Consider the following 12,051-nt stretch of genomic DNA (forward strand, 5'->3'; position numbering starts at 1 on the left):
AGTGTGGGGGAGGAGGGAACAACATTCCCAGAGCCATCATTCAAAAAGATTAAAGTTCTTTAAACAAGGGAGGAATTTTCTTTAATTTATATAGTGGGATTCCCCCTCCCCCACCCTCTTAATACTCTATAGTTTGGGGGGGGGGGGGCGAGTTCTTTTACTTTTATGAATTCCTTTTAGAAAAATGCTCCAGGGAATTTTTTTTTTAATTTAAAAATCAATAGGTACTTCAACTTCCAGTAAAAGCTCCATTTCACAACCGCCTAATTGGATAATTTACTCTATTGTGGCTTATGGGCTTTGTTACTAATTTGCTCAGCATTGCAGATTTTTCTCTTTAGAGAGATTTACTGTGACATAATCAGAAATTCTTTGTAAGTTCTCTACTTTTTCATTGTCTAAGTACAAGAATAAGCTAATAATGACTAGAGACTGACTTGTCAGTGGATGTTTTTACTTTTGGGGGGTATATTGGAAGGCAACTCCAAAAGAAAACACTTAGCACAATTCAAAAGATGCTCAGTTGACTTCCCTTGGCTACTTTGTGCATGTGTATAAGCCTACTTTCCAACAATTTCAACCCTGTCCTAAATCTGTGTTCAATATTTGCACCATATTATTTACAAAGTTCTTTTCCTCAATTTTTCTTTATTTTTCTGGTTGTTTTCCTTCCTTCTCAAAGAGGACCAAAATGACATCACTATGCTAGAGTCAAGTTACAGTATGTCTGACTGTGGCTGAGCAGACCAATGAGTTGGGAATGCTTTACCACAGGTCGGGCACAAATAATTCATGTGAACATTTGTGGTGGATTCTCTAAATCTGTACATCTCATTTTGTTGGAGCTATTTTTCAATAAGCCTCTGGGGAAGTCATTGCCCAAAATACTTTCCCTCCTCACTTTTGTCTCCTACCTGAAGAGGTTACCCATTGGAGACCCCAAAATACCAACATGCCATGTCCTGTCTAATGAATTTGACTCAAGTCTTCTCAGCCAAAGAAAAGTAAAATTTATTAAAAGTTCACTTGTATTGGACACAGAGTAAGTCTGTGCTAGGTCATTCTATGGCACTTTCACACCACATAGAGGGAAGATGGGATCTTATATACAGAAGGTTGTGGGAAGAATTTAGGGGTGGTCTAGAGGAGGAGTTTGGGGAGGGTCTTGGGAGAAGTCAGATGAGATCAATGAGTGATTGTAATGTAATGCCAAAAGAAAGGCAACTTCCCAAGGTTCAGAATACCAGCATAGGTGCTCTCCGTTTTATTCAGTAACAAACCCAGAACAGAGAAGATCAAAACATGACATCATTCAAAATACAGCATTTACTAAATGTGATTAAATAATCTCCAAGTACTACCCCACCCCAGGACCTTCCAATCATTCAATAAATTACAAAGTCCCTGTTCTAAATACTTCTCCACCCCTAGGCTATACCTTCATTTGGTCCACCACAAAACCCCTCTTCTCAAATGGAGATTAGTTTCCAAACATAGGTAAAGTACCTTCATTTGTCAATCACAGAGCACAATAAGGTCAAAGGTTCCCCACCCCTGGATCACAATTGAATCTACCCCAGAGTTACATCAAGTTTAAACAGCACTTAATACCCAAATGGAGGTCTTTTCTTCATCTTGACAGGAGGCAAGTTCTCAGCAATCTTAGTTCCTGGGGAGACAAGGCTTAGCAAGGCCATAAGATACATTGCCAATCCCTTCATGAATTTATCCTCTGTCTGTAGAACAGTCCTAGAACCCCTGAGCACATTAGCAAAGCCCTCTCCCAGGATTTCTGTAAACATACAACAAGAAAATCCTTCTTCAGGGCTTCTGAACCAACAGAAAGGCTCCCAGACCCCTGCAACAACAGCACTGTCCTTCACCAGTGGACAGTATTCACTCTGTCTGCAGGACAGTCTCCAGACCCCTGCAACAACAGCACTGTCCCTCACCAGTGGACAGTATTCACTCTCTGTCTGCAGGACAGTCTCAGGGCTTCTTAGTGAACAGCCAGGTTCCAGGACTTCTTCAACAGGACAGTCTTTCACCAGTGGACAAATCTGGCAAAATAACATCAAAACAGACAGACAAAGTACCAGCAAAACAGCCATGTCTCCTCAGTCCTTGGCAGCTCAGGGAGCAGGTCTCAAAAGTCCAGGGCAATTCAAAGCGGCCACCAGCAATTCTCTTAGTCTCTCTCTCTCCACGAGGTGCTGCTTCCAAAAAAGATCTTCCGCCTCTCTCTTGTCTCTCCAAATCTACGTCACCAGCTCCTCCCAGTTCAGGACTTTCTTTTCACATCAACAAGCCCATCCCACAGGTGGGATTAACAAACTCTGGGTTTTTAACACAATCAATTTGAAAACCAAGCCAATACAGGGGAATCTTTAATTGCCATTACTATCACAGTGATTAAGGGTGGGAAGTTGCTGGAGGCTACCTGAAGACTACAGACAATGGTGGGCTAGGCCACTTTAAGGGTGGATTGAAATTTTGATAGTCTCAAGGGTGGGAAGTCTAGTAACAGAGGTTTGGGCCTAGCCACAATGTAAGGCTTATGGCCTCATGCAAATGCCTTTTCAAATGGGACTATTTAATCAGAGTTCAAGGGGGATTCCCAGAGCCTGTACCTCAATGACTCAAGGAGAGCTCAAGGGGGCTCCCAGAGTCTGTACCTCATCACTACCATCCTTCAAAAATCCACTCAAACTCTCCCTTTCTCTGAAAACTTTTCCTAATCTCCCCACCCCCAATAGTGCCTTTCCCTTTAGACTATTGTTGTTGTTCAGTCATATCTGACTCTTTGTGACTCCATTTGGGGTTTTCTTGGCAAAGATACTGGAATGGTTTGCCATTTCTTTCTTCAGTTCATTTTAAAGATAAGGAAACTGCGACAAAGAGGGTTAAGTGATTTGCCCTGGGTCACGGAGCTAGTAAATGTTTGAGTCCAGATTTGAGCTTCGGAAGATGTTGGGGAGACTCCAGGCCTGGCACTTTATCCACTGCCCCACCTAGTTGCCATCTCCTTAAGATTACCTTCCATGTGCTCCATATGTATCTTCTGGGTACCTTGCTGTTTGCATGTTGTTTCCTCAATTTAAATGTGAGGCCAGGGACCTGTTTTTGTTTTCTTTTCCTTTCTTTGTATCCCTAGCACTTAGAGTGCCTAGCACATAGTAAATGCTTAATAAATTCATGCTGACTGGTTGTAGTTTTAAAAATATTGCTTACTTAATTATTTCCATTTCTGTGCCCTGACTTATGAGACTACTTCTTGCACTGGAGAAGTGAAAAAGATACTCTTCCTTTTAGTCATTTTAGGTCCATAGATTCAAAGCTAAGAACCTAGGGTGCCACTTATTTCACCCCTTTACCTGAGGTAATGTGAGTTAGTAGAAACATGTAAGTAAGATGGATTTTACAGTGTGTAAGGTGGATTTTTGTTCTTCTTTCTTAGAGTTTAGTTTCCCAGGATCCACGGCCATAACAATCTCTATTTCCTAGGCTCATGACTTGTAAACATCTCCACCATGCTTGTGCAGCATTATATAATGATAAATAATATAAAAATTTGTGTTTAAACTGTAAATATCTGCTGTGACTATGCAGTGAGATGTAACAGTGAGATAATGTAAACTTGTGAGGCTGTTGCTGGCAATATGCCTTCTTTGTCTGTTGTCCTGTAAAGCAGGTGGACACTGGTCAGTGAGTGCGAAAGTCTTAGGGTTGAATGCACAAGCTGGAATGCTATGTGTTCCTTGATTAGCTCCCATCAAGGCTTGGGGGGAATCTGTGTTTGCCTCAACCAACCCCCACTGAGGCTTGAGGAAATTTAGGGGAGAGCATAAGCTGTGCCCTTCTCAATTGACCCAATCCAGACATAGGGATAGTGGCCTCCCCCCTTCTCAACAGCCTGTTCCAGAAGGGTGATTAAGGAATGCTGTAGGAGTCGGTGCTCCCATTATCAGCAACCCCTTTGACAAGACTAGACTAGAAAAAAGTAAAATTATTAACCCCTCTTAAGCTCTCTTCCTTTCTGACCAGATCAAGAGTGAACCTGTGCTAGCAGCCCTCCTATGTGCTAGTGTTACCTATCTTACAAAACAATACTTACTTAGCTTTGAAGACAGATGACCTGGGTTCAAATCCACTTTGCTTATTTGTGAAAATTTGGGCAAGTCACTTTAACTTCTGGACTTCTTTGAGGGAGAGATAGGTTAAATAATCTGTCCAAGATCAATACAGTTAGTGACAGCCAGTATTCAAGCAGGCATCTTCTTATTTCAAAGTAAATATTCTTTTCACCGCTGCCATGCTGTTTCCTCATTTCATCATTCCACTGAATACAGATTTTCTGAACTTTGAAAGAGTCTAATAAAACAGGAGAGAATAGATAATGAATCTAGGTCTTGGTTTTTTTTTTTTTTTAGCAGTCAGCAATGTGGTGGAAAAACAGAAGACCTGAGTTCAAATCCTCATTCCAAAATTAGTTACATAATCATAGACAGCCCCTGACCTACAGTTTACTCATTTGTGAAATAGGAATAATAATAAATGTATTACTTAATTCATATGTTGTTGTAATGAAAACTTCTTTTAAATTCAATAAATATGAATTATTTGTAGCATAGAAGTAAATAATGTTAGTGGAGGAGAATGAACTACTATTGGCTCTTAGCCTTTGTAGCCCCACTTTCCCCACATCCTATCACACCTTCCCTACCAGTCAGCCCCAGAGTTGAACTTTCTGCCTCCAGTATTGGGTTGGGTTGTTTGTTTGTTTGCTTTTTGGATGTGTCCACTGTTACTTATACCTGGGTTCTTTTCTTTCTTCTTTCGTTCAGATGAGGCAGGTGGGCAAATCTCCACTCTTTCTTGCAGGAGCACCTGACAATCCTTAGATTTTCTGTTGTATTGTGCTGTTTTCAAACTGCTTAGCTCTACAAGGAAACATTTCTAATTAAAGTTAGGTGGAATGCTGCTATTTCCCATGAGATGAATTGCAGTTTTATGGGAAAATGAATATTAGAGAAATTTTTCTCTGAAGTATTCAATACAAACTTGTTTAGAGACCGTGTGCAGAGGAGCTCTTCCTCTAACAACAGTGCATGTGACCAGTGGGACATTTATTGCTCTCCTTGTTAGTCTTTCAGTTCAAGGTTCCTTCCAGCTCTAAATCTATTCCCTCTCCCCTCATTCAAGCCTAGTAATTGTACTCATGTGAGAGTTCCCCCTCCCCTAAGGGCTTTACTCTTAGATATATTCTCTAATATAAAAAATGTCTATCTCAAATAGATCTTTTCCTAAAATAAATTGTAGTTTTAGTCCCCTACCTTTAAGGTCTTCCCTTGTCCACCAATCAAAGGAAGGACTATGGCCCCGATGAATGAAAGGAATTTTTCTTTCTCCTTCTGCGTATAGGACAATTGGCATTTTTGTTTCCCAGAGCACTTTGCTGGATGATAATGAGATAATTTTTCTAGAGCTACAAAGGAATATCAATGAGATATAAATCTAGGATCTTATGACTGTAAATTTCTTGAAGGCAGGAATTAAGTGAGACAGTAGATAGAGTGTCAGACGTGGATTCTTCCTGACATCTTCCTGAGCTCAAATTCAGCCTCAAATATTTAATAGCTACGTGACCCTGGGCAAATCACCTCTGTAACTCCTGTGTCTGACATAATGTCTTGAATATAACAGATTCTTAAGTAATGTTTTTTAAATAAGAACTCAGATATTCAATTCATGCCTTAAAAATTTGATCTTTGATTTTGTATTAAATATTATATGGAAAGTATAAGAGAAAAAAAATTGAGATTGCTCCAAAAATCAGTTGGGCTTATCTTTAATTATATATATATATATATATGTGTGTGTATGTGTGCATACATATCAATACATTTACATATATACACACATACACATGTATGTGTACACACACACATGAAACCTCCTCCTCCAATAACTTTACTTCTGCATCCTAGAAGCCTTGGGAAATTTGATAGTTTTGTGTATGTGCACATGTGGAGGGGGCAAAGTCTGGAGATGTTGATAAAAATTCAATAATATCTTAAATGTGATTTTTGTTTTTAAGGAAAAAAGGATCAGGTATCTGAATAGTGTTATTCATTTGTCTTTCCAAGTTGGAAGTGAATTAATAACAACTATCCTATACCTTTCTGCTTCTTATTACTATTTGCCACAAGAAAAGAGGAATGACAAATTTTACATCCCACCCCCAGGATGTAATAATAACACAAATAGACATAATTATCCCAGATTTCAAGTGTATAATTTGGGAATACAGTATAAAAATTATGACACAAAGAGGAGCAGTATGTTACCAAAGGAGAAATAAAAGGGAAACTTGAATCTGGCACCGACCAACACCTCATTCAAGCCAAGGAAGGAGTTCTGGAATAGCACTTTATCTCAAAAGCAGCAGAGGTCTAATACATCTCTTTATCAATCAAATCAATGACACAATGTGAACTTAGGGGAAAATACATGGCTTACAGATGGCTGAACATCACCTTAATAATTAGAGACTAGCTTTCTTTTCTGTTTCTACCCTCTCTCTCCCTCCTCTTTGGTTTTTCTTTCTAAATACTTACTGTTTTGGGGACCTTGCAGCAGATTGGTTGGTTTGCTATTACATTTCCCCTGCAGCATGAATCCTGTGGATATGCTTCCCTAATCATGCTAATTATATTGCCATATGTTGCTCCCATCTTTCTTTTTTTGCCTTAATGAAACATAGATTTACTATTTTGAACATGTCATTTGTCTACTATATTTGTCAAGTTTTTTTCTTAATGTTTTATGTGTCTTTTAATTGCTTTTTAAGATACTCAGTAGACTATTAAAATTTGACCCAAAGGTCAATTATGAATAATACTGAAATTCCCAATTTCTCTTTAATGTCTACTTCAAAATACATGTTCTGATTCAGATTTCTCGTGAAATTGTACATAGCTTTAGAGTACGGATAAGAAACTAGGAAAAATAAGAATATTTTCAAAGTAATATTGCTCAAATAGTGTTCCCCTTTTTGTTGAAACTTATTTTTATAACAAAGCTATGGACTAATATTTGGGAAGAAATGATAATTTTATAATAATATAGAATTACATATTTTACATTTACCTAATACTATAAATGTGTGAAATATATATCTACAGTATCTCATTTGAGCTTTACAATAATCCTGTGAGGCAGGTAATACAGTCATTATTAGCTTCATTTTAGAGATGAGGAAACTGAGTCTCTGAGAGGATGACTTGACCATGGTCATATGATTAAGAAACATTAAAGGCAGAATTTAAACATGGGTCATCATGACCTTCATACCTCAGTTTACAAAAGATTATTCCTCACAATACTCTGTGAGGAAGGTAGTTCAAATGTTGTTATTCCTATTTTGTAAATGTGGAAGCTGAGAATCAGAGAAGTGGGACAACTTGTCTACAGTCACCCAGCCAAGCTAATAAGCTATTGAGGATCAAACCTTCAACCCATGTCCTTAGGCTACTGAATACCATTGCCTCCTAAAAAGCGAAAATTAAAATACTAGTTTGGTTCATTGTCTATTAGGCTACATTCAAGTTTCTCCAAAGTAAAACTATAGTATCTAGCATTGGAAGGGTCCTTGAAAACAATCTGGTCTGGCCCCTTCATTTTAGAGGACACCTAGAGAGGTAAAAAATTTTCCCAAGGTAGCAAAGACAGCATTTGAACTTTGTACTTCCACCCCCAAACATAGTGCAGTATTTCCATTATACCACAAAGTAGTTAACAGGTTGGATATCTCATAAGAGTTTTTGTATCTCTAGCACCTTCTCGGTGCCTTTTATATATAGACTTTTAATAAGTGCTGAATTAAATTAAATTAAAATTGAATAATAGGTCTTGGGAATAGAGAAATAACCTTTATTGGCTTAGCAAGTAAGATTCTTTTTTTGGAGAGGTAGACAATTTTAAAAATTTTGTATCATCTACTGGAAATGTAAAACAGAAGTGAGACAATTCTTCTTACTTTCAAGGAAGAGACAATCGCATATGGGAGGGGAGGAGGGCCTGAATGGTTGTCAGGGCATGGAGCTTTGGTCTGGAGAGTCACTGGGACTGGGAGTCTAACCATAGAGTGGTATTGTCATACCCTTTCCAGAAGCACTAGAGTTCTTGGAACAAAAGTTGGAAAATGGAGATTATGGTGCATGATGGGCCAATGCAAGATATCTGGGGTGGGTGACTGTGAATCAGCTGTGAAGTATGATCTGGGGCTAGTTAGATATAGTGGATTACAGCATTCAACAATGTAATGGTACTCTACCTTGTCAACTTGGTATTATGTTACACTTATTTCTATTACCTAATGCTCCACCCAGTTGGATTACTCAATATCTTCTTTTTTTTTTTTGGAGGGAGGAAGGCAAGGCAATTGGGGTTAAGTGACTTGCCCAAGGTCACACAGCTAGTTAAGTGTCAAGTATCTAAGGCTAGATTTCAACTTAGGTCCTCCTGACTCGAGAGTTGGTGCTCTATTCACTGCACCACCTAGTTGTCCCTACTCACTATCTTCTAGACATGTCCTAGGCTCTCTGACTTTTGAATCTTTGCTCATCTCTTTCCATTTGCTAGAATGCTCCATCCATCCATCCATCCATCCCATTTAGTCTATTAAAATCCTTCAGGAGCTACCTCAAATGCCACTTCCTCCATGATGGCTTCCTTGCTTTCCCTAGATGGTAATGATCCTTCTTTCCTTGGTCCATGTACTTCCCATGTCCTGCTCTCCTACTTTTAGATAGTTCCAAAGATCATGCCTTTTTCATTTTTGAATCCCTTAGGACTTAATACTCTGTATTTTTATTGGTAGTGGTGGTAGGGTTGCTACCCAGACCTGTGATTTTATTGATAAGAGGAAACTCACTCGACTAATGGTTTGCACATTTTAAATGTTTAGTGATTGTATTTAATCGAAGTTCTTCTTTGGGAACTTCATCTATTCAGGAGTTTTCCTGAACCTTCTCCTTCCTTTCCAACTAATGTAGAAAGAACTATTAATCATCTGTAAGTATTTCTGTTAGCATAGGGAAGTCCCATTGAAGAAACTCTTTCTTCTAATACTGATTAACAAGTCTGCAACAATTATAGTTTTATGAGCTACATTCCTGAGTGAGTATACTTTAGTGAATATACTCAAACATTTTCTTCAAGAGTCATTCGGTACTTATGGTGTGTTAGAAAGACATGGGCTACATTTCTCTTTTAGGCAACTGAAGATAGATCTGGGAGTGAGGAGAGTATAGGATTTCCTACTTTTTATATGTTTACATCTGCTTGGTCCATGACATTCTTTTTTTTGTTGTTGTTCATTTTTTTGTTTTTGCTTTTTGGAGGGGGAAAGGCAGGGAAATTGGGGTTAAGTGACTTGCCCAAGGTCACACGACTAGTAAGTGTTAAGTGTCTGAGGCTGGGTTTGAACTCAGGTCCTCCTGACTCCAGGGCCAGTGCGATATTCACTGTATCACCTAGCCACCCCTCTCTGTGGCATTATTAATTCAGTTTGACTCAGGAACTACTCACTGAGTTCCTGTGGGAACATTCTTTATCTCTCTCTGCTCTTGTGCCCCCAAGAAGTTTCTAGCTTGGCTTGCCTCAGCCCTGCTCATCACTTCTACTCTTGGTGTCCTTTCATTAACCATCATTAATATTGTAGTGACCTTCATTCCTCCTAAGCTGCTTGGCTGGAGAAAGCAAATAAAACTTCTCTTTCTCCCATCAAGTATAGCAAATCTTCCCGGGATAAGGTGATGTAGGTTGGAGGGGAAAGGAAAAGGGAAGAAACTTAAAACAGGTCCCTGCCACCTCCCTCAGTAAGGCCAGTCAATTACATTCCTAAACTCCAGTTGTCTCAAATATATAACTCTAATAGAGTTAACACCTGTCAGAATGAACATATGTGAGAATAAATAAACCTTAGGTTCTAGTTTGAAATAGTGATTTAGAAATAATAAACTGGCATGTCATGTAAAGAGAAAAAAAAAGTCTGAGAGGCAGGATTTACATAGTTTTCCATGCCATTTTCTACAAAATATGTATGAGTTGTTCTTTATAGGAAAAGAAAATAATTTGAGAAAATTGGATTCATCTTGTTTGCATAAAATCTCATTAAGTGCAAATTTTCTCAATACTAAAATCGCAGTCACAATTTCTGTGCTTTTCCCTGGTTTACTGCCTTATCGCTATTTTTCAGCTGAGTTTGTGCCATCTAGTGGTCATAAGAATTTTTGTTCCTGAAGAGTTTATAGGACTTATTCAATTTTTCTTCCTCATTTTGAAAAAATAATTTTTTTCAAGCTTACAATTACAAGATTTAAAAGTCTTCTACCCTGAATTTTTGTTTGTCCCTATAGAGTTGGTTCACCAAAGGAAATCAATTCCAAAAAAGATGGGGACATCCATCTGGCCTACACAATGGAGAGGGGAAGGATGCCTTACTTGTATGGGTCATCTCCAGGTTAGACCTAATGGGAAAATCCTGAAGCCTAGCATAATTCATTGTTCAGAATAGGATTTTTGCATCTTTGCAGTGTCAAAAAAGTCTTTTTGTGTGTGTGTGGGGGGGGTGTTACCATATTCTATAAACATAAGGATTTTCTGACTAAAAAATAAAACAAAAAACCCTATGCGTATTCCATTCAGTTATTATTAGAATTCTTTCAAGGACACTTGTTTTAATGACAGACTTTTTAATGAACTGATAGTATTTTGATCATGGTAACAGTATAGCTTTGTTGTATATCCTATAGCACACACTTACTATATTGGTCCAAATAGAAGCTACCTTTGTTCCAAGACTTGGTTATACAAAACAGGACTCTGAATGACTTGCTATCATGAAAAAGACAAATCTGCTAATAATAGCTAATGTCTTCATAGTGTTTTAAAGTTTGCAAAAGACTTTACATACTCATTTTAGTAGATCATCACTACAGCCCTGTGAATTAAGTGATATTATTCTTGTTTTACATGTAAGGAAACTGAGTCTCAAAGTTTAAAAAACTTTTAGTCAAGAAACTGATTGAGTGTTTATTATGTACCAGCCACTGGGCCAAGCATTGGATTCCCAGGAGTCACATAGCTAGTAAGTGTCTGGGTACGAACTAAAGAAAGATCTTCCTGACTCCAAGGCCAGTGTTTTAATGGCCCAAATTATCTCTCACAAAGAAAGCAATGATGGGGCAAAAAAAAAATATAGGGAAAAGAGGGGCAGAGCCAAGATGGTGGCATAGAAGCCAGAAGACTCTGAGAACTCCCCCCATAACCACCTCAAATACCTATAAAATATGACTCTAAACAAACTTTAGAGCTACAGAACCCACAAAGTGATAGAGAGAAACAAACCTCCTGCTGAAGACATCCATGAAGGTGGACAGGAGGGGTTCATTGCAGCATGCTGGGAGCAGAGCCCACCCCTGGGTGCATCCCAAGTTTTAGCCTCAGGGTGGCCCCCAACCAGCTGTAGCTGGAGAGACTTCATGAGAGTGGACCATCACCAGCAGCTGTGGCAGTTTCCAGAACTATCAAACCATAAAAGCCAAAGGCAAAGTAAAAGGTCAGTGTGGACTTTGGGAAAAGGAGGTATGAAAGTGCAGTTGGGCCTCTGTCCCTGGAACGAGAAGTGGTGGAGGTATGGTGGCCCTGAAGCCACCACCATGTGGTTGCTTCAGAGTTCCTGGCCCGATGAGTAGGGGGACCAAGCGACCAGTCTGAGGGGTAATCACTCTTGCTTTAACCTGCTTTTATTTGGATTGCTGTCTTGGGTGGAGGGCCTGGGGTGTGTGATCAGGTGCCAGAGCCTGTGGAGGCTCCAGAGAGGGCATCCAACTAATAGCTCTGAAAGCTGTGAAAACCCCAGAAATTTGGGACAAAGCTCTCCTCTCTGGAAGTAGAGTTCTACTGTGGCAAAAAGCTCAAAAATCAAGTAATTGAGTGGCAACATGAGCAAGCAAAGGAAGCAAAATAAGCACAGCAATCTGACTT

Source organism: Petaurus breviceps, unplaced genomic scaffold, assembly GCF_028583685.1.
Source record: "Petaurus breviceps papuanus isolate PSGF00001 unplaced genomic scaffold, PetGlider_PUasm1.0 90763, whole genome shotgun sequence".
Taxonomy (NCBI): Eukaryota; Metazoa; Chordata; class Mammalia; order Diprotodontia; family Petauridae; genus Petaurus; species Petaurus breviceps.